The sequence below is a fragment of the Mus caroli genome, unplaced genomic scaffold (genome assembly GCF_978045245.1).
Source record: "Mus caroli unplaced genomic scaffold, Mus_caroli_1 scaffold_5, whole genome shotgun sequence".
NCBI classification, from domain to species: Eukaryota; Metazoa; Chordata; class Mammalia; order Rodentia; family Muridae; genus Mus; species Mus caroli.
The window spans coordinates 63,538,503-63,563,743 of record NW_028227260.1 but is presented as its reverse complement, the minus strand read 5'-3'; the positions used below and the strand labels follow the sequence as shown (position 1 = coordinate 63,563,743).

The window sequence follows — 25,241 nt, the reverse complement described above, 5'->3', positions numbered from 1 at the left end:
CCGGCATAGTCTCACAAGAGACAGCTATATCTGAGTCCTTTTAGCAAAATCTTGCTAGTGTATGCAGTGGTGTCAGCGTTTGGAAGCTGATTATGGGGTGGATCCCTGGATATGGCAGTCTCTAGATGGTCCATCCTTTCGTCACAGCTCCAAACTTTGTCTCTGTAACTCCTTCCATGGGTGTTTTGTTCCCAATTCTAGGAAGGGGCACAGTGTCCACACTTTGGTCTTCATTCTTCTTGAGTTTCATGCATTTAGCAAATTGTATCTTCTATCTTGGGTATCCTACGTTTTGGGCTAATATCCACTTATCAGTGAGTACATATTGTGTGAGTTTCTTTGTGATTGGGTTACCTCACTAAGGATGATGCCCTCCAGGTCCATCCATTTGCCTAGGAATTTCATAAATTCATTCTTTTTAATAGCTGAGTAGTACTCCATTGTGTAAATGTACTACATTTTCTGTATCCATTCCTCTGTTGAGGGGCATCTGGGTTCTTTCCAGCTTCTGGCTATTATAAATAAGGCTGCTATGAACATAGTGGAGCATGTGTCCTTCTTACCGGTTGGGACATCTTCTGGATATACCCAGGAGAGGTATTGCTGGATCCTCCGGTAGTACTATGTCCAATTTCCTGAAATTTATGAGGAAAAAGTGGGAAAAAGCCTTGAAGATATGGGCACAAGGGAAAAATTCCTGAATAGAACAGCAATGGCTTGTGCTGTAAGATCGAGAATTGACAAATGGGACCTCATGAAACTGCAAAGCTTCTGCAAGGCAAAGGACACCATCAATAAGACAAAAAGACCACCAACAGATTGGGAAAGGATCTTTACTTATCCTAAATCAGATAGGGGACTAATATCCAATATATATAAAGAACTCAAGAAGGTGGACTCCAGAAAATCAAATAACCCCATTAAAAAATGGGGCTCAGAACTGAACAAAGAATTCTCACCCGAGGAATACGGAATGGCAGAGAAGCACCTGAAAAAATGTTCAACATCCTTAATCATCAGGAAAATGCAAATCAAAACAACCCTGAGATTCCACCTCACACCAGTCAGAATGGCTAAGATCAAAAATTCAGGTGACAGCAGATGCTGGTGAGGATGTGGAGAAAGAGGAACACTCCTCCATTGTTGGTGGGATTGCAAGCTTGTATTCCTAGTTTTATTAGTTTGGGTCTTTTAACTTTCTGTTCATTAGTTTCACTAAAGGTTTGCTGATCTTTTCAAAGAACCAACACTTTTTCTTCAATATTTTGTGTGTCTATTTCACCTCTATTTCACTCATTTATACACTGATATTATTTTTTGATCTACTGCATTTGACTCTAGCTTTTTTATCTTCCATTGACCAAAGGTACACCTTTTTTTTTTTTTTTATATATACAGGCCCTTATAAATTTAAACTCTCCTGTTAGGACTGCTTTTATTGAATCATGTAAGATTTGATACAGTTTAAAACTTTTTACTTTATGTTCCAGGAATCTTCAAATGTCTTGGTTTCCTCAGTGATCCATTCATCATTCAATTGGGTGTTATTTAATCTTTTTGAATCTCTGTTTTTTTTTCTTGCTATTGATTTCTAACTTTGTTCTATCATAGTAATGATAACAACTACTTATAATTATTTTTAATACTTTGTAATTGTTAATAGTGGTAATAAATTAGATGGTAATTCCATCAAATAAAATATAAGAAGTTATTTTGGTTTTCCTATATTTGCTGAAATGTGCCTTGTATCTTCATGTGAGACGTATTTGAGAGAAAGTTCTGTGGGATGCTGAGAAATACTATACTTTGAAAGTATCTGGATGGGATGATTAGAGCTGCGTTTGTAGAAATACATTATGTTAGCCTACCTTTATCTTGGATTTTTCCCTTCAACCATGGCATGTTCTTGCTGTGGTATAATATCCTTGATGAGATACATGGGAAGGATGCTGGGAACCAAACTCTGCTCCTCTGTGTTGCTTGGCAGCTGTGGTATTTCAGAACTTGAAATATATTGCTCCAAGTCCTTCTAGCATTTATATTCTCTTTCTTTTGTATATTTGGCACTTTAAATGCAGTAGACATGGGGACTTTCTTTTTTGTCTTGCCTTTTTGTGTTCTATATGTCTCTTTCATTTCAATGGGAACCTCTTTTCACAGATTTGCAAATTTTTTCTGTTATAATATAGCTAAAAAGTATTTTCTATGCTGTTAGAATGGACTTCTTTTATGCCCACAATTTATAGATTTTGTCTTTTTATGGTGTCCCAAAAGATCTTACATGTTCTGTTAATGTTTTTATTTATCTATGTTTGTTCTTAGATGAATGCTCCAATTCATTTACCTTGTCTTCAAGCCCAGATATTCTGTCTCCCTCATGATTCATTCTGAGGATTTTTATATCTCTTTATTGAATTCCATTTTTATATACCATATTACATTCTTTATTTCATTCATCTGTTTGTATTCTTTTGGAATTCTTCCAGAAGTTTATGTAATCTTTTACTTTTTAAACATATCTACTATCATTCTTTTGAATTCTTTGCAATTTTGCTTAATTACCTATCATTTGGGCTACTACTATGGAATGGCACATTTAGGGGGGAGATATGTTTTGTCTTGGGTTTTCACTGTACTTGTGGTTATTTTTCCACTGAGATGCATACATCTGGAGTTAAAGCACTGGTGGAATTTCATTATATGTAAGTCAAATTTATTCTTTCAGTAGATTTGATTATACTGTTTGGCATGGACCTAGTTGTAGTATGATTGAGGTATAGTTTTTCTCTGTTATATTGGTTCTCAGAGCACCAGACCCCATCTCCAATTCTTCTGTAGGAGTATAATGGTGCCTACAACAGTCACTATGCAGGGATAGCCCCACTATGTTAATAGGGTAATGCTTAAGTACAAAATAATCATTCCTTAAGCACTAATCATTTTAGAGCATGTACAGATATGATAATTCTATAGTAACATACTAGTTACTATGTGTACCCGTGGAAAGAAAAGTAAAAAAAAAAAAAAAGGAAGAAAAACAGTTAGTAGCATTGGGTGGATACATAGAAGAATGTAAATAGAAGAGGGTACCATAGGGTTAAAAAACAAAGGGGAACCAGGGCGTTTTGGCTAAAGCAGATTGAAAGGAGAGAGTTGAAGATGTGCTATATATTCTATTGTGTAGAAGAGTCTCATCTCTTAGGATGCCAAGTCACAGAGAACTTGCAAACCTGTCTTCTATGGGAGAAGAAAAAGAAAAAGAGAAGAATACTGAGGAGGGGGAGATGAAATAAAGGAGAAGAATGGGGCAGAATTAAGCTAGTCTGCTAAAAATGTTAAAAAATATTATTTTTATTTTATATATCTGTTTATATGAATGTCCATGTACATGCCAGTGGCTACAAAGACCAGAGGGCATCATATCTCCTGGAGCTGGAGATACTGGCCATCGTGAGATACATGGGAAGGATGCTAGGAACCAAACTCTCTTCTTCTGCAAGTAGAGCCAGTGCTCTTGATTGATGAACTCTCTCTTTAGCCCTTGGACTGCTAAATTGATATTCATTGTTAAATAAGAAAGGAGTGAATATAGGGGAAAGAGATAGATCTGTGTGGAGATACAGGATATGAAAGCTGACCTACCTGACTGCTGGATTCTGAGCAGTCTCAGAACTTTCCCCTATCTCCTAGAAACCTTTCTTGCCACTGGCATCTCCTCCATGATAGCCTCTCCTGTTCTCTCTTTTGAATGGCCAAATTATCACTGTCATCCCAGACTGTGGTTCCTGCTTTCTAGGCAGATGCTGTGATGCTTCTGTGATTCCATTTGGTTTCTGGCTGTGAATGCTGGCCCTAGTGCCATGCAGCTCTTCTAAATGATCAACATTGCTGCTTGGAGTCTTTGGTTCCCACTAGATTTTCAGTTTGCTGAATGCTGTGCACACCTGATTTAAAGAGTCTTTTCCATGGCTATGCAGTGTTTTGCTGGTCAGTTTTCAGCAGATGGTCTGGCAACACTGGTCTGAATTTCTCTGAGAATTTGATTCCTAGGTCTTGAGTTACAGAGTACCTGATTCTCTGTCTTTAAAAATGGCTGTTAGTTGCCTAAAGCTGAGCACAAAGGGGAAAGTGTTTTTCTCAACCTCCTGCCTGCTGATTCTGTTGCTGCCTTATACTTGGCCACTCTCTAGTTGTTCAGAGTCCACTGGTGTTCTGACAGTTCTTCAGGGTTTCTCAGGATTATTCCCTAGGAACTTTGGCAGACTATACCAGAGTGTCATTTGCAATCTTGAAAAGACAGCTCTTGTGGCCTACATTTATTTTGTAACACTTGCTTAAAATATTTTACTCAGTTGTTCAGAGTCTACTAGTGTTCCAATAGTTGTTCTGCAGGGTTTCTCAGGATTATTCCCTAGGGACTTTGGCAGACCATACCAGAGTGTCATCTGCCATCTTGAAAAGACAGCTCTTGTGTCCTGCATTTAATTTGTAACACTTGCTTAAAATACTTTACTATGTGGGTTTATTTATGTATAATAAAAAGGTAAATGAATTTGTTTCAAATGAAGCAATGATCTGTTAGTCCAAACTTTAATTAATAATTTGAAATATTTATTTTAATTATGTAAAATAAATTATATAAATGTACATGCACTTTATATCACTGTTTCCATATTCTGCCAGGCCAGCTCTGTATTTATAGCAAGGTTTTCATTTGTGGATTAATGCTTTCATATTTAGTAGGTTTGTCACTTATAATTCCTGTTTATGTTTCAGAACTGAACCATTATTTTTAAATGTTTCTTGTTGCAGTTGAGATTTGGACATCATTATATTAAAAATAGAATCCATATCATGTCATACCGCTTCTCAAAAGCAGTTAAGACATTCCTCTCAGTGATGCCTCCTCTGCCTACTAAAAAGGAAAAATCTTCCCATCCACACAGCTCCACCTAACTTCACTTCTAAAAAAGAACAATTGGTATGAGTAATGGAATCTTTTCATGCTGTATTGGACCTTGCGGATGCTTTTCTTAGGCTACCTAATAGCTTATTCTTGAAACAAACTGTCAACAGTGTCTTACAGACTTAAAAGTCCATCTATTTTGTTGTTGCTGTTTTTGAGACATGTCCTCTCTATGTAGCTCTGGCTGTCATGAAACTCGCTCTGTAGACCAGGCTGGCCTCAAACACAGAGAGTTCCTCCTGCCTCTGCCTCCTGGGTACTGTGATAAAAGACATATACTACCATGCTTGACATTCTAAAATTATTTAAGTTAATTTATGTATTCACTTTACAACCCAATATTAGCTCTTTCTCTCCCCTCAATACCCACTCATGCAAGATCTCCTCCATTCCGCCTTCCCCTTCTCTTTGGGGAAGGGGAAACCCCCCTCTGGGTGTCACACCCCCACAAACACCCCTGCTCCTCACAACACACACACACACACACACACACCAAGTCGCTGCAGGACGAGGCACATCCTCTTCCACTGAGGCCAGACAAGGTGGTCCATTTAGGGGTACAGGACCCACAGGCAGGAAACAAGCTCAGGGACAGCTCCTGTTCCCATTGTTGTGAGACCTGCATGAAGATCAAGCTACTCACCTTTTACATATGTGCAGAGGGCCTACGTCCAGCCTGTGTATATTCTTTGGTTGGTGATTTGTTCTCTGGGAGCTCCCAAGGGTCCATGTTAGTTGACTCTGTTGGTCTTCCTGTAGTATTCCTTTTCTCTTCGGATTCCTCAACCCGTCTCTCAACTCTTCCATATGACTCCCTGAGCTCCACCTAATGTTTGGGTATGAGTCTTTGCATCTTTTTCCATTGGCTTCTGGGTGGAGCCTCTCAGATGACAGTTATGCTAGGTTCCTGTCTACAAGCATAACAGAGTATTATTAATATTGTCAGGGATTGGTTCTTGCCCATGGTCTCAAGTTCGGGCAGTCATTGGTTGGCCATTCCCTCAGTCTCTGCTCATCTTTATCCTTCTACATCTTGTAGGTAAGACACATTTGGGGTTGAATGTTTTGTGGGTGGGTTATTATCCTTATACCCCCACTAGGGCTGTCCCTGAGCCTGTTGCCTACCTGCCTGTGGATCCTGAGCCCCTTAAATGGACTGTCATGTCTAGCCTCAGTCGGAAAGAATCCTCCAGGTAATCCTGCCTGGCTACAGGGACTGTCCACTTCAAGATCCATATCCCCCACTGCTAGGAGTTTCAGCTAGAGTCATCTCAATAGATTATCTGGGGCCTCCCCCCATCCTGAGTCTCTGGCACATCCTAGAGTTTGCCTCTCCCACTGCACACCCAACTGCCTATCTCTCTTGGTTCTCCCTACATATGATTCCCCCACCCGCACCCTGTTCCCTTCCTCATCCCCTTCTTCCATCAACCTCCGATGTTTATTCTGTTTCTCCTTCTGAGAAGGATTCAACTATCCTCCCTTGGGCCTTCCTTGTTATTTGGCTTCTTTGGGTCTGTTGATTATAGCATAACCGGTTAATCAGTACTTTATGGCTAATAACCACTTATGAGTGAGTATATACCATGCATGTCCTTTTGGGTCTGGGCTACCTCACTCAGGATGATAGCTTCTAGTTCCATCCATTTGCCTGTAAAATTTATGATGTCCTTGTTTTATATGGCTGAGTACTATTCCATTGTGTAAATGAACCACATTTTCTTTATCCATTCTTCAGCTGAGGGATATCTAGGGTGTTTCCAGTTTCTGCCTATTATGAATAAAGCTTCTATGACCATAACTGAGCAGGTGTCCTCATGGGATGGTAGAGCATCTTTTGGGAAAATGCCCATAAGTGGTATAGCTGGGTCTTGAGATAGAACTATTCCCAATCTTCTGAGAAACTACCAAATTGATTTTCAGAGTGGTACAAGTTTGCACTCATACGGGAAATGGAGTAGTGTTCCCCTTGCTCCACAACCTCACCAGCATGTACTGTTCTGATGGGTGTAAGACAGAATCTCAGGGTCGTTTTGATTTGCATTTCCCTGTTAACTAAGGACAGTGAACATTTCTTTAGGTGCTTCTTGGCCATTAGAGACTCCTCTGTTGAGAATTCTCTGTTTAGCTCTGTATCCCATTTTTAATTGGGTTATTTGGATTGTTGGTGTCTAACTTCTTAAGTTTCTTATACAGTTTTGATATTAACCTTCTTTCTGACATAGGGTTAGTGAAGATCTCTCCCCATTCTCTAGGCTTCTGTTTCGACCTATTGACAGTGTTCTTTGACTTAAAGAAGCTTTTCAGTTTTATGAGGTTTCATTTATTAATTGTTGACCTTAGTATTTGAGCTATTGGTGTTCTGTTCAGGATGTTGTCTCCTGTACCGATGAATTCAAGGCTATTCTCCACTTTACTTGGACTTGAGTTTTGTGCAGGGTGATAAATATGGATCCACTTGTATTTTCCTACACGCAGACTTACAGTTAGACCAGCACCATTTGTTGACGATGCTTTTCCTTTTCCATTGCATAGTTTTGGCTTCTTTGTTAAAAATCAAGTGTCTGTAGGTGTGTGAGTTTCTTCTCAGGTCTTTGGGTCTTTGATTTGGTTTCAATGACTGACCTGACTGTTTCTATACTAATACCATGCAAGTTTGTGTGTGTGTGTGTGTGTTTTATTTTTATATTTTTAGGTATTTATTTCATTTACATTTCCAATGCTATCCCAAAAGTTGCCCACACCCTTCCCCCCACTCCCCCCCACTCCCATTTCTTGGCCCTGGCATTCTCCTGTACTGAGGCATATAAAGTTTGCACGACCAATGGGCCTCTCTTTCCACTAATGGCCGAGCAAGTTTTATTACTAGTGAGATGATCATGTTTTTTTTTTTTTCTTTTAGTAAGTATATATGTTGGATTACATTGATGGATTTTCATATATTGAACCACCCATGCATCCATAGAATGAAACCTACTTGATCATAGTGTGTGATGTCTTTGATGTGTTCCTGGATTTGGTTTGTGAGTTTTATATTGAGTATTTTTGCATCAATGCTCATAAGGGAAATTTGTCTGAAAATTTCTTTCTTTCTTGAGTACTTTTGTTGTTTAGGTATCAGTATGACTGTGGACTCATAGAATGAGTTTGGCAAGTGTTCTTTCTTTCTTTTTTTTTTTTTTTTTTTTTTTTTTTGGTTTTTTGAGACAGGGTTTCTCTGTGTAGCCCTGGCTATCCTGGAACTCACTCTGTAGACCAGGCTGGCCTCGAACTCAGAAATCCGCCTGCCTCTGCCTCCCAAGTGCTGGGATTAAAGGCGTGAGCCACCACGCCCGGCTTGTTTTTTGTTTTTTTTTTGTTTTGTTTTTTTTTGTTTTTTGTTTGGTTGGGAGACTTTTAATGACTGCTTCTATTTCCATAGTGGTTATAGGACTATTAAGATAGTTTACCTGATCTTGATTTATCTTTGTTAATTGGTATCTTTGTTAATTTCTAGAAAACCATGTGTTTCATTTAGATTTTCCTATTTTGTGGAGTGCAGGCTTTTGAACTGAGACCTAATGATTCTTTGAATTTCCTCAGTGTCTGTTCTTATGTCTCCTTTTTTCTTTTTTTATTAATTTATTTTTTACACTCCATTTTTATTCCCCCCAGTCCACCCTCTGTCTGTTCCACATTCCATACCTCCTCCCCACCCCTTGTCTCCATGTGGATGTCCCCACTCCACACCCCACCTGACCTCTAAACTCCATGGGGCCTCCAGTCTCTTGAGGGTTAGGTGTATCTTCTCTGAAAGAACACAGACAAGGCAGTCCTCTATTGTATGTATGTTGGGGGGCCTCATATCTGCTGGTGTATGCTGTCTGTTTGGTGGTCCAGTGTTTGAGAGATCTTGGGGGTCCAGATTAATAGAGACTGCTGGTCCTCCTACAAGGTCACCCTTCTCTTCAGCTTCTTTCAGCCTTCCCTAATTCAACAACAGGGGTCAGCTTCTTCTATCCATTGGTTGGATGTAAATATCTGCATCTGACTCTTTCAGCTGCTTGTTGGGTCTTCAGGAGTGTGGTCATGCTAGGTCCCTTTTTGTGAGTGCTCCATAGCCTCAGTAATAGTGTCAGGCCTTGGAACCTCCCCTTAACCTGGATCCCACTTTGGGCTTGTTGCTGGACCTTCTTTCCTCAGGCTCCTCTCCATTTCCATTCCTGCAATTCTTTCAGACAGGAACAATTATGGGTCAGTGTTGTGGATAGCCCTGGGGCTAATTATATTTGATGTCAATTTCGTTCTCCTGTGAGGGCTTGTGAACAAGGAATGAGTCAGCACTCAGGTGATTTCTTGTAAACCTTCTTCCCTCCTTAATTTGTAAAATAAAGGAGAGCTGATGATTGGACAGAGAGAGGGAAGGTGGAGTGGAAAGAAAGAAAAGAAGGAGGTTTGAGAGAGAGAAGGCAGAGGAGAGGAGGAAGAAGAAAAGCAGAGCAGAAGCACATGGCCTGGAGAAACCGCAAGTCCTAAGGGGCCTCATTAATATGGAAGATGGTAGTGTAGCAGTAGATCTGCCCAATCTAGGTGCAGAGCATGTATTCATATTAATTGTGTTGTGTTTTCATTGCTGGTGCATAATTGGGTTGGAGAGATTTACAGCAACAAAATGGTGCCCAACCTATTGATTTGAACTCAACTAACATGAGATCAACGTTCACTGTCCCCCAATCCCTGAATAGGGCTTGGGCAGAGATATAGGCTGTAGCAGTGTGGATTGGAAACTGACTGAGTCTGAGTGGCCTACAGAGAACAACAGAGAGGCTCTCTCCCCTAACTCACAGACAGAGAGCTACAGCCAGGGACAGCACCTCAGCCCGCAGCTGTAGGGAACACAACTGCCTGGGAGAACAGCCAGACTGGATCTCCTGACTGCTTGTTTACGCTGCAGATTGCCTGAAATCAGCACACAAGCACACGCTGCCAGCTGTACCCAAACCAGGGACACAGACGACCACGAGGGTCTTTCTACACTCAGCTTCTCGTGGACATAAAGGTACCAAGGGCTCCAGACTAGGTAATTCATTGACATAAAGAGAGATGTATAACCTTTTGATACTTAAAGGTGGGAAACACAATAAATATCTTTTTGGCTCTACGTGATGATATTTTGAATGGTTTGACAGGGATGGAGTTAAAGGAATCGGTATTGCAATATTTATTCTCTTGATTTACTATGTCTTCTCAAAAGACTGGGCCCTAGATAAAAAAAAAAAAAAATCCTTGCCTTAGAAAAGAGATTACAAGTAATACTAGAGCTAAAGGTTCAGGATTTCATAAGTCAAAATAAGCAACAGAAAGAGGAGACTGAGGGTTGGAGACAGAAACTGGAAGAGATGCTAGAACAGAAATTTCTGAAGTTCACAGATGAGCCTGAGCAACAGAGAGAGAAGCTTAAGACTTGGCAACATAGTCTAGAGGATAATTTATTAAAGCTAGCAAATCAAAATAATGCAGATGCTGCAATATTAGAATTATAACATAAAGAGAGGCTAAGTTTTGGGAGCTGTGTTAGGCTTTCTTTTTTTTTTGGATTTTTTTCCATGACTATTTTTATTTTTCCAAATGTCATGCACGATTCAAGGGGTTAAAAGAAACGCTGGAGAGATGGCTCAGGGACTAAGATCCCTGACCGCTCTTTTTTTTTTTTAATCTTTTTTTTTTTATTACATCTTTTCCTCAATTACATTTCCAATGCTATCCCAAAAGTCCCCCTAGGCTTTCTATATATTTTCAGTTAACACCAGTTGTTCTTGGATTTCTGATGGGATTGAAAAACCACAGTCTCCTAGCCAACCCAGGCTTTTTACTTTGAGAGGAACAGTTTTGACAGGATGGTTTTCAGATGGCATTCAATCTAAAGCCAAGACATTAGCGAGATGTGAATTATAAGTCTTTTAAGTAAGAATAGAGGACAGAGGTTCTGTTTAATTAACAAAAATGATGGACTGGGTGTTAGGTCTCTTGTACATTATGTTACAAAATAGTAATAGTTATGTTCAATTATATATGAGATAAAATTGTCTTTTAATTAGACAGAAAGGGGGAAGTGGTGTGGGTAGCCCTGGGGCTAATTATTTTGTCAATTCCGTTCTCCTGTGAGGGGTTGTGAACAAGGAATGAGTCAGCACTCAGGTGATTTCTTATAAACCTTCTTCCATCTTAATTTGTAAAATAAAAGAGAGCTTATGATTGAGTAGATAAAAGGGAAGGTGGAGTGGAAAGAAAGAAAAGGAGGTTTGAGAGAGAGAAGACAGAGGAGGAGGAAAAAGAAAAGCGGATCAGAAGCACATGCCAGGAGAAACTGCAAGTTCTAAGGGGTCTCATAGATGTGGAAGATGTTAGTGTAGTGGTAGATCTGCCCAATCTAGCTGCAGAGCATATATTCATATTAATTGTGTTGTGTTTTCATTTCTGGGGCATAGTTGGGTTGGAGAGATTTACGACAACAGGTCAGACATGTGACAGTGGGATGGCAATCCCATCCCTCACTTGATGTGCTGTCTTCCTGCTGGAGGTGGGCTCTATAAGTTCCCTCTCCCTACTGTCGGGCATTTTATCTAAGGTTCTTCCCTTTGAATCTGTTCTTATGTCTCCCTTTTTCAATTCTGATTTTGTTCATTTGGGTACTCTCTCTCTCTCTGCCTTTTAGTTATGACGACTAAGGGTTTATCTATCTTGTTGATTTTCTCAAAGAACCAGCTCTTGGTTTTATTGATTCTTTGTATTCTCATTGCTTCTAATTGATTGATTGCAGCTCTGAGTTTGATTAATTCCCACTGTCTACTCCTCCTGCATGTGTTTGCTTCTTTTATTTCTAGAGCCTTCAGATGTATGTTTAATTCGTTACTATGAGAACTTTCCAGTTTTTTTTTTTCTTTTATGAAGGCATTTACTGCTATGAACTTGACTTAGCACTGCTTTAAAAATGTCCCATAAGAAAAAGAAATAGGGGCTGGTGAGATGGCTCAGTGGGTAAGAGCACCCGACTGCTCTTCCCAAGGTCCACAGTTCAAATCCCAGCAACCACATGGTGGCTCACAACCATCCGTAACGAGATCTGGCGCCCTCTTCTGGAGTGTCTGAAGACAGCTACAGTGTACTTACATATAATAAATAAATAAATCTTTAAAAAAAAGAAAAAGAAAAAGAAATAATGTCCCATAAGTTTGGGTATGTTGTATTCTCATTTTGATTGAATTCTAGAGTCTTTAATTTTATTCTTTATTTCTTCCCTGACCTGGTGATCAGGGATTGAGTAGAGAGTTGTTTAGTTTCCATGGGCTTTCTGTTGTTTCAGTTGTCCAGCTTTAATCTATGGTAATCTGATAAAATGCATGGGGTTATTTCAATCTTCTTGGTTTTGTTCTGTTTTGCATTTTCTTTTTAATTTTTTTTATTTCTTTTTTACAGTCCAGTCATTGTACCCCTCCTGGCCCACCCTCCCATTCCTCATCTCATTCCTCCTCCCCCCTTGTCTTCAAGAGGATGCCCCACCCCTGCACTGCTAGGGCCTCAAATCTCTCAAGGGTTAGCATACCATAGCATCAGTAATGTCAGGCCTTGGAGCTTCCCCTTGAGATGGATTCCAAGTTGGGCCAATAGAGGCTTGTGCTGTGACTGGTTATATGGTCAGTTTTGAAGAATATTCCATGAGGTGTGAGAAGAATATATATTCTTTTGTGCTTGGGTGAAACATTCTATATACATATCTGTTAGGTCAATTTGAATCATAACCTTGGTTAGTTTCGTTCTTTTTCTGTTTCGTTACTGTCTTGACAACCTGTCCATTGGTCAGAGTGGTGTGTTGAAGTCTCCCACTATTAATGTGTGTGGATTGATGTGCTTTTTAAGCTTTAGTATGTTTCTTTTACAAATGCGGGTGCCCTTGGATTTGTGGTATAGATGTTCAGAATGGAGATTTCTTCTTGGTGGATTTTTCATTTGATGAGTATGAAGTGTCCTTCCCTGTCTCTTTTGATTTCTTTTGGTTGAAAGTCTATTTTATTAGATATTAGAATGGCTACTCCAGCATGTTTCTTGGGTCCATTTGCTTGGAAAACCTTTTTCTAGCCTTTTATACAGAGATAATACTATGTTTGCTGCTGAGATATGTTTCTTGTATGAAGCAGAATGATGGATTCTGTTTATATATTCGTTCTGTTTTTTTTTTTTAAACTGGGGAATTGATTTCATTGATGTTGAGAGATATTAATGACCAATGACTGCTACTTCCTGTTATTTTTATGTTGGTAGTTGTTGAGTGTGACTGTTTCTCTTCTGTTGGTTTTAATGATGTGAAATTATTTATTTCTTGGATATAGTTGGCCTCCTTGTGTTGGAGTTTTCTTCCTATTATCCTTTGTAGGGCTGGATTTATGGAAAGGTCTTGTTTAAATCTGGATTTGTCATGAAATATTTTGGTTTCTCCATCTATGGCCATTGAAAATTTTTCTGGGTATAATAGTGTGGGGTGACCTCTGTGCTCTCTTAGGGTCTGCAATACCTCTGTCCAGGCCTTTCTAGCTTTTAGGATCTCAGATGAGAAATCGGGTGTAATTCTGATTACATCTGCCTTTATATGTTACTTGTACTTTTCCCCTTCCTGCTTTTAAAATCCTTTCTTTGTTCTGTATATTTAGCGGTTTGATTATTACGTGGCAGGGGGATTTTTTTTTTCTGGTCCAATCTGTTTGCTGTTTTGTAAGCTTCATGTACCTTTATAGGCATCTCTTTCTCTAGCTTAGGGAAATTTAGTTCTATGATCTTGTTGATGTTTTCTGGGCCTTTGAACTGGGAATCTAATATTCTCCTTCTTCTATTCCTATTATTCTTAGGTTTGGTCTTTTCATGGTGTTCCAAATTTCCTGGATGTTTTGTGTTATGAACTTTTTAGAGTTTGCATTTTCTTTGACTGATATATTGGTCTCTTTCTCTCCTATCTTGTGTACCTGAGATTCTCCCTTTCATCACCTGCATTCTCTTGATGATGCTTATGTCTGTAGTTCCTGTTCTATTTTCTAGGTTTTCCATCTCCAGGATTTCCTCAGTTAGTGTTTTCTTTATTGTTTCTATTTCCCTTTTTTTGGTCTTGGACAGTTTTATTCATATCTTTCAACTGTTTGATTGTATTTCCCTTTATTTCTTTATATTTATTTGCTTCCTCTTTTATCAACTGTATTGGCTCAAATGTATTTTCCTTTATTTCCCTAAGGAATTTGTTCATGTTCCCTTTAAAAAAGGCCCCTATCAACTTTATAAGATTAGATTTAAGATCCTCTTCTTGTGTTTTAGTTTCATTAGGATATCCAGTGTTTGTTGTAGCAGGATAGCTTTAATTGTGCCATATTGCCCTGGGTCTTGTTGATTGTGTTTTTATGCTGTCCTTTAGGCATCTGTTTGTCCTTGGTGTTGGCTGGATGGTCTTGATGGCAGCAGGACTTCTAGGGAAGGTAGAGGTAGCTATGTGCCAGACAATGAAGGTCAGGGTACCCAACTTTGCTGGCTGTGCCTCAAGCAGGCCCTACTCTGCAGGCTATGTCCTGTCGGTCCCAAGTGGTATGGTGGGTGGATCTGACTGGGATAGGATTAATAAAACAGATTTCCAAGGTCTTGAGGCCCCGAAAGGTTTCCATGGGGAAGCAGGATGTTTTTGGGGTCCCCCAAGAGTCCTTTTGAGTGAAGAGAGAACCCAGAGCCTTAAAAACAATTTATAAGATATTTAAATTTTATGCCAGGCAGTGGTGTCACATGCCTTTAATGCCAGGATGCAGGAGGCAGACTTAGGCAGATCTCTGTTAGTCTTAGGACAGCCTGGTCTACGTAGTGAGTTCCAAGAAATCCAGGGATACACAGAAAAATCCTTTCTCAAAAACAAGCAAGCAAGCAAACAAACAACAAAATAAAATAAAATAAATTCGACTGTCAGTGTTATTGACTTGTCCTACTAAACCAAAGATTATAAATTTTGCTTTAAAAATGAAACAAAATTAATACCATATATATATGGACACACACACACACACACACACACACACACACACATAACACACCATTATGGTGAAGGGTTTCCTGAAATGTTCTATTGAATCCTGAAATGTTCTATTGAATCATTTCTCCAAGCAGTTTCAAAACTATGTATCAAAGAAGTTCTTAGCCTGCTTACCTAGCACAACCAATCACCCTGTGTACTTGCTATACACTCTGTTTCTCCTAATGAAAAGTTTTAGACCCTCAGAACTCTACTCACTTCATAATCCCAAACGGCTTAGTGCCAGGCCATCTATGACCATTCTTCTTAGTGAATAACAATGATTCCTTTATGCCTCTGATGAGGAACTTTTGCAAAGGCAGGAAATCCAATGAGTCTACATAATGCTTTTTCTTTCTTCTGTTTTCTTTCTTCTACTCTCCTTTCTACTCTTCTCCCTTTTTGTTTAACTTCTCTTTTATACCTATGGTCATGGCTGTTTCTTCAGCAATTTCTCTTTTGGTGGCAGTATTGCTCTACTGAAGGAAAACAATTCTTTGCTCCCACCCTTGGCTTTTGAAAAACACCTACTCTTTGAACAAGTGTATTTCTCTTGGAAAACCTTGCATCTGGGTCTGGGATTTGCATCTAAGGGAGATTTCCTGGAACCTACTCCTAAGAATTCTCTGTCCAGGCTTTCTTAATTATATAGGAAAGGAAGGTCAGGCAGCTCCCATGATCTCTTTGTTTGCTTTTTTTCATGTATTTTTTCAGTAAGTTTTCCTTGGCTATAAAATACACACCTGCTCATTATAGAAAATGTGCAAGCATGTAGAAAAGGCTAAATAAGAAGATAAACATCATGTATAAGCCCATAAACATTAGAGAAGTGCTACTGTGAGCAGTTGAAGCAGTTCTCTCCTAAGTGGTTTCTTTTTCTACATTTTGATATATTTTCAATCATGTCCTACATACAATGTTTAGTATTCTCAGTTGTATTACCTATATTTCATAGGTATGCATATGTTTTTTGAACTTTAAAAACTAACTTCTAACTTAAACCACTTTTTAACATATCCTTTTAATTCTTGTAGAGTAATCAGCAGTGTATATGTAGTATGTGCTAATTATAATTTCCTTTAAAATGAGATACTTATATTGCTTATAGATACTACTATTTTAATTAACATTTCTATCAATCAAATAAATACACTAGGGATCCCTTCATTGAATGTGCAAAATATATTTCAGAAAATAAAGACCATTGTAACATGAACAGCAATTGGTTTGAATTAATGGGTGTACCTCCTCTATTAGTTGTACTTCTTTCTATCTGGGATGACATGGTACAATGGAAAGAGTATTACTCAAACTGGCACCCATATGACCCTTAATAATCACTTAGTGACCCAGAATGGATCAGAGCACTCCAACATATAAGTAAGTAAAATATTTGTTCAATGCCTGGTTTACTTTTTAGTTTAGCTATCTCAAACTCAACCTTCTGGTGTTCTTATGGTGAAGAACCTACTATTCACTGATCATCGCCTACATATATCCAAAGATAGCATTAAGTGTGTTTTAGAAAAATATCTTCTTCCAACCATACCTAACTATAAAATAAGGCTCCTTTCTCTTAACAACTCCTGTCTCCTTTCTCTTACCAACTGGTAAAAAAGCTCACTGATGTTTTTGAGGGGTGGGAGGGGGCGATTAGTTAAGTTTATTAGCTATTTTGGAAATGGATGAAGGAAAGAAAAATAGCAAATAGAGGCACTGACAATGAGGCCAGCCTGGTCTACAAAGTGAGTTCCAGGACAGCCAGGGCTATACAGAGAAACCCTGTCTTGAAAACAAAAAACAAAACACAAAACAAAAAATTGATATTCTTACAAAACTTACAAAATTTCTGGGGTAGTTTTTCCGACTGCCCAGATGGCATGATAACAGGAGTAACATTTTTGATGTTTCTTATGAATGGCACAGTATCAATCTAGATTGCTTAGCTGCAATGCTTGCTGAACATATGAAATCTCCTTTCACCATTATCCTGGTACTGCTGCTATATAGCTTGGATCTGTTTTAAAGTTTGGGTCTCAGTTTGGCACTATTAAAATGTAGTGGTGACTTTGAAAATATGTGTCTTTATGGTGGATTAGAGGTTATTGGTGGCCTGCCTTTAAATTGAATTGTGGGAACCCAGTTCCTTCTCTGAGTCTCAGCTGCCATGAAGTAAGCAATTTCTCCTGCCATACACTCCTGCTTCCAGTGCTATCCCTCTACAGGCTCAAAAGTAGCAGGGCCAACCAACCATGCACCAAAACATCCCAAATTGAAAGCTCAAATAAACCTTTTTTCTTAGTAAGTTGATTTATTTCATGAAATCACTTCAATAATAGAAAATTAGCTAATACATGTGGAGAGTCCCTTGAACTTTGTAGACATTTCATTTCCCCCTTTTTTGTATTCTGTGATTTTCTCTTTAATAATTTATTACCTAATGTTAGTGAGTTCCACAATGTGTTACATGAAGATGATACATAGTAGATAAATATTTTTGAGACGTCATGTATTCATTTTTTAGATATAACATTGCCATAGTAAAATACATTCATTATGAGTGAAGTATACAACAGAAATTTATTGTCTCCTGAGGCTACAAATCCCAGATATAAAACATATTTGGTTATTTCTGAGGGTTGTAAGGGAGAACACATTTCATAGCTCTTTACTAGCCTCTGGTGGTTTGTTATAGATGTATCAGTCCTGCCCATGTCTTCTTGCCCAAACATCATTGTCACTGTGTACATGTGTCTATGTAAAAATGTGTTCTTTATATAAAGTATAAAGTATGTTGGATTAAGGGCTCAACTTGCCTCAATATACTCTGATCTTAAATAACAATATATACAACAATGTTATTTCAAAAAAGATCAGGTTTTGGTAGACTGGGGTTTATAGCTTCGAAATATAAATTTGATGGGGCTTAACTCAATTAATATTTCACACATATGGAAGTGGTTTCACTCATAACTAAATTTTGATTGGTGTCATGATTTGAATGAGAATGGTCCCTGCACTCATAGATTTAAATACTTGACCACTAGGAATGGCACTATTTGAAAGAATTAGGTGTGTGGTCTTATTGGAGGAAGTCTGTCTGTCTGTCTGTCTGTCTGTCTCTCTCTCTCTGCTCCCTGTGAATCCAGAACTCTCAGCTACTACTCTAGCACTATATCAGCCTAAGTGCAGCCATACTTTCTACCTTCTGATATATAGAGAGAGCTAAAGAGAGAAATAGAGATATATATCTTCTAATGTTTCCCACTGAGAAATTTGTATTCTTGGCTTCTTATGTCTCCACTATTTATATTTTTCTAGAGCTTTAAATGAATTTATTAGTGTGTTTTAATTTTACAAAATATTTGCTCTTCATTATGACTATATTACATATCTAACTATGTTTTTTGATTATATTTATCCCTCCTATTACCTGCACTTACTGGTATTCCATTCTTCTATTGGTACCCTAAATAGCTCTCCTACTTTTATGTGTTTTCTGAATATAGTGCCAACAGCTTAAGGGATTAAAAAACAAGAACTCATAGATGTGTTGTATCAAACCCAAACACTTCTGTATAGCAAAGGAAATAACAGAACTTCTAATATTTTTTTTTGTCCCAAAGACTCTGAAATTTAGTGTTAATACTTGGTGTGGATCTATTTTCATTCATGGTTGCAGGTATTCTATAAGTCCGTGTGAGGCAATGAGAGGAACCATTGAGTGGACCATGAGAGGAAACCTGGTACCGGGACCAGGCAAAACTCCTATTGTTCCTTCAGGATCTTTGGGGCTTCAAGCCTTTGGCGCAATCTTACCAGGCTTTCTCTCATGGTCCATGGCCCTGCAGGTTCATTTCTTGGTCTACAAATCAGGTGATTCAGTCCTGACATACCTTATTTTTAAAATTTTTATTTATTATATTTGAACTTACAACATAATTACATCATTGCACCCTTTTTTCCTCCTTCCAAACCCTCCCATGTTCCCCTTCTTGCTTTCTTTCAAATTCACGGTTTCTTTTTTATTAGTTATTATATACATATATACATACATATATTTATATTTATAATATATAAATACAACCTGCTCAGCCCATATAGTGTTAGTTGTATGTATATATGATTTCAGGAGTGACCATTTGGTATTGGATAATGAATTGGTGTGCTCTTCCCTAGAGAAAGCTATTTCTTCAGTGCCCAGCATTCCTTGGTTGTCTATAATTCTTTGTGTAGATTTGGGGTCTCATGGGATTTCCCACATCCACATTAGTATGTCTATTGGTTTCAATCTCATTCAGTTCATTTTTAGGCAGTCATGTTGATAAGAGTTTATGGGGTGTAGCTTCTGAAACTCCTAGGAGACACAATCTCACAGCAAAATCTGTGATCCTCTGGATCTTACAATCTCTCTACCACCTCTTCCAGGATGTTCCCTGAGCCTTAGGTGTTAGACTTGCTTTGTAGCTGTATCTGTTGGAATTGGACTCCACATCTCTGAATTTCTGTTAGTTGTGGTTTTCTGTAATGGTCCCTGTCTTTTGCAAAGAGGTGACTCTTGATTAGGGATAAAAATTAATCTTATTTGTGGATATAGAGACAACTATTTACAATGTAGTTAGGGATTGTGCTGGTTTAATCAATTAGTAGTTGTAGATTGTCCTCCAAGATCCATGACTTTGCTAGCCCCCCCAGGTACTTAGTACGATTTCCAGGACCAGGTATTGTTTCCTGTGGTTCTGTTTTTTCTGCATCTTCCCTTGGGGTGTCCAGGTACTGCTAAACACCAGGCAGGACAAGATGAAGTGAAGTCCAGAACGGGTGGGTCAGCAGGAACCCAGTCTGGTAGTGAATGCAGGAAAGAGGAGGTCTTCTCAAAAGTTTTCAGTGTAAATAGCTCTTCAGTGTTACAGTTCTTTTAGAGGACATTCAATGAAACAACTCTCTCAGATGGTGTTCAACAGCTTTTGCACATACACTTTATTTGGGTAAATGTAGGAGAGTGGGAAGGGGTTTTTATCCCTTTTTTAAAAATTTGCCAAAATCACACTCTTTATTTTATAATAGTGTTGTAAAAGAGAATTTCAAATGATGAAGAGTTTACTCCATTTGTGTGACACAAGCTAGGTTGATTTTGAAATTAGTAGGAGGAAAAAATGCACATTTTAAAGACATCACTGAGTTTTATTTGAAATAATTCTCTATTTGACAGAAGTCTAATATTGAATTCAAGAAGTAAAGGGAAAATGCTTCCCTTATGATTGACTATTGATGCTCCTGAGTTACTTAGCCAGATATCATGCACCTCTCTGGAGTCCCACTGGAGAATAATAAAGTACAGCAAAATATTCTGTCTTTGATTAGAATTGAATTCTAAAGCATTTCCTTGCTTATACCTTTACAAGAGAAATGTACTTTTCTGCAAGCATGTAAATGAAAAGTGAACGCCTAAACAAATGAATTTACCTTTGTTTTAATTTTTTTTAATTTTTCTAGAGTTTTCTTTTAATCATATTGCTTTGTTTAGACATTTTTCTTTTATTGTATATTTTCTTTATTTATATTTCAAATGTTTTCCCATTTCCAGGTCTCCCCTTCAGAAACCCCCTATCCTATCCCTCTTCCCCCTGCCTCTATGAGGGTGCTCCCCACCCCCGACCCATTGGAAGGTTTTTTTCTTAGGGTGAAGTTTCATTAGCCGAGGTTTAAGATTCCGGGACGCCTCATTTGAGAGGAGAGCCATTCCAGGAAGTTGAACATATGTGGCATTCCTCAGGTAGAAGATTAGAGTCAGGGTTCCCAGATCAGGCAGAGAAGCCCACGAAGAAAAGGGAGTCTTCCATTTTGTGCTGATCTCAGGAAAGCTGCCCAGATGTGGTAGAGTGCAATGTTAGTAGTGAGGTGCCACAGTTACCCTCTTGATGAGTGAGTCTTAAGTTCAATTAGAGAACTATTGGTTATTTTCTTGAAGTTTTAATGATGCGATTGTTTCTCTGCTGTAATTGTCACTGTTTTTGTGGTGCCAATTATATATATATATATATATATATATATATATATATGAACTTGTCTTCTAATTTATAGAATGATTTTATATATGTTTAAAAAGAAGAAAAGAGGTTGTAGAACTCCTTCCCTGAAACAAACAAACAAAAAAAAAACTTAGTTTTTCTAAGTGGGTCAGTGTGACGAATGCATCCAATGAGTGGTCATGTGTAATTCCTGTTGTACTAATTAATGGTCAGTAAAATGAACTAGCCCAACCTTTATAATTGTCATGTCAAAGGAATAACACATGTTGGATTTTCTGCAATGCAAAAGGTGTTCTTTCTACTTCAATACTCAGCAAGTCGAATTCACATATCCAACACAGGGGAAAAATAAAACTAAATGATAGTATGGTGACTAGGAGCAAAACTTTCTACTCTCCTTCATGACTCATGGATCCTTTTCCCTACACTATGTCCTTCCTCGTTGCCTACCATTTAAAAAATCTTACTATTAAAGAATTATTTGGGAGCATGGCAGGGGGAGGGTATAGGGGGTTTTGGGGATATCATTTGAAATGTAAATGAAGAAAATATCTAATAAAATGCCTAAAAAAGAATTATTTGAAATTCCAAGGGTGTTTATTGTTCTCCAGCTGTTCCAGCTGTGTAAAATTTGTTCTTATTTTTTTTGACCTCTCATTTCATAATCTGCTTTTTGTCTTCTTTCTTTCTTTCTTTCCTTTTTTTGGTCAGTATCTTCAGTTGTCTCATACTGCTTAGATGACCCTATTCCATTTAATATTATTGGATTCTCTGTTTACATTAGGCCTTGCTGACTCTGAACTCCTTCTTAACATATAATAAATACTGCATAAATTATCACTATGGTTGTACTTTTCTTTTTAAATGTCTACTCCTAAAGACATTTCCATTTTCCCATTGCCTCAGAGATGATCAACCTGTCTGCTAGATTTCTAGGAGTCAGGTGGAGGAAAGCTTTGGAGAACTTCAGTTGATTTATTAGTTTGATCCTCAGTTGTACCAACTATTCTTCATTGAAGACACATTTTATTTTGCCATTTTAAGAAGAGAAATGCTCAGATTTCTGCCATGGTAGAGTGGCGTTGTCTAGTGCCATGGAGATGACAGGGGGAGTGGTAAAGATGAACTACCATTTACCTTTCCCATGCTCTTCAGAGGATAGCATCATCAAATGGACTATGGGCATAGTCTGTTTGGGCTATGAAATGTGAGCATGTAGCATGCCATTTTGTGGACAGATGCTGTATTCCCCACTACCACCTCAGAAACAGCTATCATAGAAATGTTTCAAGATGGATCCCTCATAAGTCTTGGCACCTATGTGACCACATTAGATGACCAGCATAAATAATAAATAAATATATTTTGTTTTAAACCTATTATATAACTTTATCTGTTACAATATAATCCCCTTATACTTTTTAAATTATTCTTTGTTTATGTATATAAATGTTTTACCTGTGTCTGTATATGGACCACATGCATGCCTAGGGTCTGTGGAGGCTAGAAGAGGGTGTTAGATCCTCTGGAAATTGAAGTACAGATAGATGTGAGCTGTTATGTGGTAATGGAAACAAAACTACAGTTCCTTTGAAAGAGCAGTAAGTGGTTTTAACTGCTAAGTCACAGTCTGCGGCCATATACTTAATTTTGATTTACCATTGCCACTAGTCTTGAGCTTTGGGGATTTAACTCAGCATAAACTTGTTCAACATAATCCAATAGCCTTGTATATTATATTTTCTTAGGCATGCTTAATTGGTTGTTATGCCATCTTCACTCTGGCTGTTAAAACTGAATTGCTTCTCTCTTCTGTCATTCTTGTAGGTTTACATCTCCATAAAATACCACTTTGTTTTACTTTTACTTCTTAAAGTTAAACTGGAGTTCATTAAGAAAATGTTATGATGTAGATTTAGACACAGATACTAAGAGTGGGAGAGAGAGAGAGAGAGAGAGAGAGAGAGAGAGAGAGAGAGAGAGACCGACCGACCTAAAAAAGGACAGTCATGCCTTTCTTTTAAAGTTGCAAGAGATAATTAGGTAATTATAGTCTACCATTTTTACTCAGAAGTATCTTATCTACTGTCAATATTTACATATGCCATTCCAAACTCTCTTTATTCCCAATGAACATAAAACTCCAAAAAGAAGAAGAAAAACTAAAAATCATGATGTTTAATCTTGTCAGCTTGACAGGATCTGGTGTCACCCATGAGTCAAATGTCTGTAACCTGTGATTAGGTTATCCTTTAGGCATGACGAGGAGTGGACCTTCTTAATGAGGTTAACTGAGAGATGGGAAAACCCACCCTACACATGGGCATAGAATCTTCTGCCAGTGTCCAAGGTACTAATGCCTCCGTAGTGGTCTGAGGGAAATGGAAAAGCTTTTTTGCTTTTTGCCTACTTCCCTTTGCATCTTATTATAAGTGCCACCACTCCAGTTACCACCATCTTTCCCTGATACTAGAACTCAGTTTCTTTGGCATTCTGATGTAGACTGAAGAACAGTCCTCTCCAGGAATCCTTCAAGCTTTCAACACCAGAGTGAGGAAGAGGAGGTATCAAAGATTGTGGACTGAGCAGCTCTTCTCTAGCAAGAAGATAGCCATGGGAATCTACCCAGATTATATTTTTCAATCAAGTATAATAAATTCCATTTTAATATATATTCAATCAGTTCAGTTCCTCTGAGAACCCTGGTGTGAGGTTCTGACACAGAGTGTACTGCTTCTTAGACCCATGCTGTCATAAATATCTGCCTGGGGGTCCCTTTGATCTGTCAGAATGGAACTCACAAATTAGTAAGACAAAACCCACAAGAGTTGTCAGCCTTGAATTCTCAAAAGCCAGGTACTTATAGGCTAAATTTGGAAGCCTATAAGTTTGTATCTAGGTCCTGAAAATTAAAGGCTTATGGCCCCAAGTTTTAAAATCCATAGACATGTATCTCTAGGTGCTCAGGTCAGAGTAAAGTCTTGATATCAAAGTTATAGGCTTTTTATGAACCCTGAGAACCAAAGGCATATTGCTTGTCTTAGCTATTTTTCTATTGCTGTGATGAAACACCATGACCAATGCGACTTAAAGAAAGTGTTTAATTTCATCATGGCAGAATAAAGGAATGGTGGCAGGAAGTTGCGAGTTTCTATCTTGATCTGCAAGCTAGAGGTGGAGAGGATGTGTATGTGGTGGTTTGAGTGGAAATGCCCCCCGACAGGCTCATAGAGAGTGGCACTATTCAAAGGTGTGGTCTTGTTGGATTGGTATGACCATGTTGGGGGAAGTGTCACTGGTGGGTTTGAGGTTTCAGATGCTCAAGCCAGGTGATTTATTTTTTTTCTGCCTGCTGATCTAGATGCAGAATTCTCAGTTCTTTCTCCAGCACCATGTTTGCCTGTGTAGCGGCATGCTTCCCAACTATGAAGATAATGATCCAAGCCTCTGAAAGTGTAAGCCAACCCCAATTAAAGGTTTTTCTTGTTCAGGGTTGCTTTGGTCATTATGTCTTTTCACAGCAATAAAACCCTAATTAAGATAGAGTGGGGTAGGAAAGAGGGAGGGAGGGAGGGAGGGAGGGAGGGAGGGAGGGAGACAGAGACTGAGACTAGGAATGATGGGAGTCTTTGAAACCTCAAAGCCCATCCCCAGTGACTCACCTCCTCCAGCAAGGCCACATCCTCTAATCATACTTCCCCATCCCACCAACTAGGACTAAAGCAGTCAAATATATGAGCCTATAGGGGCCATTTTCATTCAAACTACCACATTCCACTCCCTGCCTCCCATAGGCTTATGGCCATATCGTAACGCAAAATGCATTCAGTCTGATTTGAGAAGTCCCCATAGTCTTTCACAGTCTCAGTGAAGTTTAAAAGTTCACAGTCTCTACTGAGACTCAAGGCAATCTTTTATTTGTAACCCCTTGTAAAATCAAAAAGCAAATTACATTATTTCCAATATTCAATGGCACAGAACATATATTACTCTTCCAAAAGAGAGAAAGGGAACATAGTGAGGAATTACTGAACCAAAGCAAATTTGAAACTAAGCAAGGTAAATTCAAAAATATGTAGCTCTATATCTGATGTCAGAGGGCTTAGATGGGTTTTCCCTCCTAGCTTTGCTGCATTGAACACATTTCTTGCTTTTGGGCTGGTTCCATCCC

The 25,241-nt window shown here is 38.4% G+C and overlaps 1 long non-coding RNA gene across 1 annotated transcript in view; it reads right to left on the bottom strand.

The window, feature by feature from the left end:
• Positions 1–556: 556 nt before the first annotated feature.
• LOC115030092 (uncharacterized) overlaps positions 557–25,241 on the bottom strand; it is a 137,015-nt gene continuing 112,330 nt past the window's right edge. The window contains exons 4-5 of the long non-coding RNA XR_015047086.1: positions 5,610–5,877; positions 557–635 (exon numbers count right to left, since the gene is read on the bottom strand). This is a non-coding gene — a long non-coding RNA (uncharacterized LOC115030092). The remainder of the gene's footprint in view (positions 636–5,609; positions 5,878–25,241) is intronic.